This window comes from Saccostrea cucullata, unplaced genomic scaffold (genome assembly GCF_032062105.1).
Source record: "Saccostrea cucullata isolate Sc308-1 unplaced genomic scaffold, CSIRO_AGI_Scuc_v1 ctg10169, whole genome shotgun sequence".
Taxonomy (NCBI): Eukaryota; Metazoa; Mollusca; class Bivalvia; order Ostreida; family Ostreidae; genus Saccostrea; species Saccostrea cuccullata.
In genome coordinates, this window is record NW_026924474.1 from 2,542 (window position 1) to 7,500 (window position 4,959).

The window sequence follows — 4,959 nt, forward strand, 5'->3', positions numbered from 1 at the left end:
TCTGAGACATTTTTTCGGGCCCTACCGAGCTCCGGCGCCTTTCGCGCCAACAAGATTTGGAGACCCAATTACAACTCACCAAACCTTCCTTTATTTTCACTGAAAATCTTAAGTCGATATCTTAAGTCGTTTCGGAGGAGTTTCCTGGACAAGCCGATCCTCTGAAAATCAGAAAATCCTAAATATCTCGAGATAAGAAGTGACGTCATCAATCAAAAAAATTTCCAATAAGGTTCAGATCAATACCTACCAGATCTGAAAGTTTCGTGAAATTTGGACGAGTTGTTTCTGAGAACTTGCGTGCACAAAATCGGTTGGAATAATAAAAGGGAACTAGAGCAAAGCTCGTTGCAAAGCAACGAGTGGGTCTTCCTTCCCAGTGATAAGCAAAAGATTAAATGTTTCTGTCTAGATTGTCAACTTTGCTAACATTCACTTTTTCGATTTGTCTCAAAAACCCTTACTTGAATTCTTTAATTTGGTGTGAGCATGAGGTCTAAAGGGTACTCTCTCTAACAGCATTCTTGAAATCGTATCCACAACAGTTTAACTTCCAATATTATGACTTTTGATATCGGATATATCATGTTTGTTGCAATCATGTTTGTGAAACGTGTCATACTACAGAAACATAAGTGTTTGCTACATTACCATCTTAAAAATGGCTTTAAAATCATTTAATATACAATATAACTAGGTAAATAAAATAAACAAATTATATAATAATTCAAAAAATTCAAATGTATTTACAATAATGATGAACAATCTTCATTAGTTGCAATCAGTAAGTAGAACAATACTTTTATAATAAACGCACAGAAATGTGTTGTGTATGTTTCGAATTTGAAGCTTTCCACTAGCAACTGGTGGTACCTCAATAGGAGTGTAAAATTCTCTGAAAGGTATATTGTGAACATATTACATATGGCCGTGTATTCTTTTTTAGCCGCTTTGGCGGAATGCAGCAATCACTAAATCAAGTACAAAGCTAAAAGTCTTGTACATAAACATAAATAAGAATATCTACGCTAACTTATTCAAAAGTCAATTTCCACCAAATATTGTACAAGCTAAATATAATACATTTACAACATTAAAGAAACAAATCTCTTTGAAGGTATTGCCCTGCATAAGAACAATTTGAATCCCCTACACAAAGGATGCTCTGTGCCAAGTTTCACTTTGGTTCTGGAAAATGATATTGTGAAATTTTAGACAATGATGATAATGGATAAAACTAGTGCTAATTGTAACGGGGACCGTTACAGATGTTCCCCAAACGCTCCCCAACTCCCTTTTGGTGCCATATTCCCTGTAAGCTTCATTTATTAACACAAACTCTATGCATTTGAGATTTTAACAATGTTTACCCAGAAATGTACCATGCTCATTCAAATTTTAGCATTGCATGTGTGCGCATGTGAAGGCATGTACGTAATGACCATATCATCTTGTCTACACAATCTATATATTTTAATATACTAAATATTAAATTAAAGTATTTAATTTAAAAGAATTAAAAAATTCGCTAATTCAAGTGTATTTTTGATTTTACCCATTTCACGTGCACGCACGTGCATACATGAGCATGGTGACCATACCTTCTTGTAGAAGTTCATTAAATCTATCTATGTTATAAATCCCATCCCGTTTGGTTGAAAACCAAGGGAGTTAAAACTGTTTAAGGTTTCAGCCAATCAGATTGCAGCGCACGTACACGCACATGTATGCATGTGCATGGTGACCATACTTTTTTGTAGATGTCCATTATATATATCTATGTTCCCAATCCCATCCTGTTTGGTTGAAAACCACGGAAGTTATAACTGTTTAAAGTTTCAGCCAATCAGATTGCAGCTCACGAACATGCACGTGTATGCATGTGCATGGCGACCATACCTTTTTGTAGAAGTCCATCTTATATATCTATGTTCCAAATCCCATCCTGTTTGTTTGAAAACCAAGGGAGTTATAGCTTTTTAAATTTTCAGCCAATCAGATTGCAGCGCACGTGCATGCACGTGTTTTCATGATAATTTCTATATATCATGTTGTAGGATATCCTAATGCATGGCTATGTTCAAAATTTCAAAGGATTTCCTTAAAAAACAAGAAAGATATTGAAACTTTAGTTTCAGCCAATCAGAGCAAAGGGCACGTGCATGCGCGTGAGATCTTGCTATTTTGACCCTGTCGTATTGTCTATATTACTAATATATCCTTACATTGTAAGTTTCAAAGCATTTCATCAAAAATTTAAAAAGTTACGCCTATATCAATTAAATCGGTCATTTTACATGTTGCACGTGCGCGCTCTTGCAAGCACGTGCGCGCAAAATGACCTTTGTTCGGCAAATCTACATGACATGTCTATTGACCCTAAACACATTTTACCTTAGTCGGATGTGTAGTTTACAAGATCACTCAAGGACAAAATTTTCCCAGGAATAATAATAATAATAATAAGAAACAGAGTAAAAACAATATGTTCCCCAACTTCGTTTGGGGAACATAATTATGTTTTTAAATAATTTACTGGTTCTTTTAGCTCAGATGGGCTAATAAGTATGCAACAGGCACAGTTTTGCAGTTGACATTGAAATGCGACTGGACATCTCTTCAATCTTGTTTTAGAAAACTACATGTACATGCCTTATGTTCTGAATTCCTTGGAATCATACACATGTTTATGCCTTTCATTAGCTGTATGTGCCAAAATAAAATTTTTTTTATTATACTGTAAAAAATACACATACATGTATTTCAAGATCTTATATTCCTGCTGAAGACAGAGGACCTATCTTAATCATTAGAATAAGTAAGTCTACACTTTGAAAGGGAAGACCTTAATAAAGAGGTCAACATGCTACACAAACAAAATATTATATTTAAAAATAACATTTATTCCAATGTAATTACTGGTACATGTATTTCTGTTACAAAAACTATTTCACTTGAAAAACTGAGAGCAATTGATATGTTCATATTTGTGGATTTATGTTGTCAAATCAAAATTTAAACATAGGTAATCAGAGATTACAGAGCTCACCTCAACGAATGTTGTCTTTAAGTAAGGCAAAGTCACACAATTAACCAACAAAAAGTGCACATTCCAAAAATGAAAATATTTAAGCAATTTTAATACTTTGAAATAGACCTACATAACAAATTTAAACTAGTTCTTCTTCATGAAAATGTAATCAAAATCCAGCATCTGAAGCAAATTTGAGATTTTTCATCTCTTGATGCAACATTTGTGCAAGTTTGGTTTAAACAATGTTATATAAGCCTTATAGTTATTTGGTAATAGACCTGCACCCATAACTTTTACCTGGTCTATTATCTGAAAAAAGTATGTCAAATTCAGCATCCGAAGCAAGTCCATAAGTGTGCATCCTAAGATGTATCGTCCGTGCAAGTTTGGTCATTAAAGAACTCATAGTTACTTGGAAATGAATCACTCACGAAAAACTTTAACCCATTCACTCAACCAGAAAATGTAGGTCAGATTCAGCATCCGAAGCAAGCCTGGTAGTATGCATCCTTAGATGTATCATCCATGCAAGTTTGGTCAACATAGGGCTTATAGTTACTTGGAAATGAAACCTACACCAAAAACTTCAACCTGTTCACTCAACCGGAAAATGTAGGTCAGATTCAGCATCCGAAGCAAGCCTGGTAGTATGCATCCTTAGATGTATCATCCATGCAAGTTTGGTCAACATAGGGCTTATAGTTACTTGGAAATGAAACCTGCACCAAAAACTTTAACCTGTTCACTCAACCGGAAAATGTAGGTCAGATTCAGCATCCGAAGCAAGCCTGGTAGTATGCATCCTTAGATGTATCATCCATGCAAGTTTGGTCAACAAAGGGCTTATAGTTACTTGGAAATGAAACCTACACCAAAAACTTTAACCTGTTCACTCAACCAGAAAATGTAGGTCAGATTCAGCATCCGAAGCAAGCCTGGTAGTATGCATCCTTAGATGTACCATCCATGCAAGTTTGGTCAACATAGGGCTTATAGCTACTTGGAAATGAAACCCACACCAAAAACTGCACCAAAAATGTTAACCTGCTCCAAAAACATTAACCTGGTCATTTCTTTGCTGAAATTGCAGCATCTGAAACTTTGACTGGTACAATGAAACACACTAGAACCATCTTCCATGCATGTCTAATCAATATAGGACATAGAAGTACTTAAAAAGAAAACTGCTCCAAAAAACTTAACCTGGGACGCCAACGCCGACGCCGACGCCGAGGGTATTACATAAGCTCCCCCAACTTCGTTGAGGTGAGCTAAAAATGATACACAGTGTGTTTAAAAATTGTCTTCACAACCAAAAATTGACTTATTTTGACTATGCTGTTTATTCCATGTCACATCCAAACAGATGATCTTCTGGCAAATCATGGTCATGCTTGGTATCAAAATTCAGTATTCAGATGAGTCAAACCTATCCAAAAGAAATTGAATTTTTTAATTTATAATTCTTTTACTAATAAAAAGTGCAATTCATGAGATTATAAATTAGATTATCAAATTGAGAGATAAGATATTGTCACATTTTCTGTGTATAATTTGTAAATTTTAATGTACTCTTTCATCAATTAAAAGAAGTTTACACCAATTAAGGCAGTCATTTATGCTATCCCCTAATAAGACAACATACAAATGCATAGTAATCATGCACTAGTGGGTTTAGGATAATGTGCTAGAGTATTTATGACAACATACTAGCACGAGGTGACAATGTGCTAGCATGTACGTCAGTGATAATATGCCAGCACACTGAATCCAACATGCAGTGAAGCTAACACTCAACAGATTGTTTAGAGTTGTGTTTGCATGATATTTTATTTTGTGTAAACACAGCAGCGTGTTGTTTAAAGCTGCATTGGAGTGGCAGTCCGTTGAAATTAACATGCTAACACACTGCAACTTCACATCAT

The 4,959-nt window shown here is 35.0% G+C and overlaps 1 long non-coding RNA gene across 1 annotated transcript in view; it reads right to left on the reverse strand.

Moving 5' to 3' along the window:
* Positions 1-2,777: 2,777 nt before the first annotated feature.
* Positions 2,778-4,959, reverse strand: part of LOC134266517 (uncharacterized) — a 9,841-nt gene continuing 7,659 nt past the window's right edge. Inside the window, exon 3 of the long non-coding RNA XR_009991988.1 lies at positions 2,778-4,463. This is a non-coding gene — a long non-coding RNA (uncharacterized LOC134266517). The remainder of the gene's footprint in view (positions 4,464-4,959) is intronic.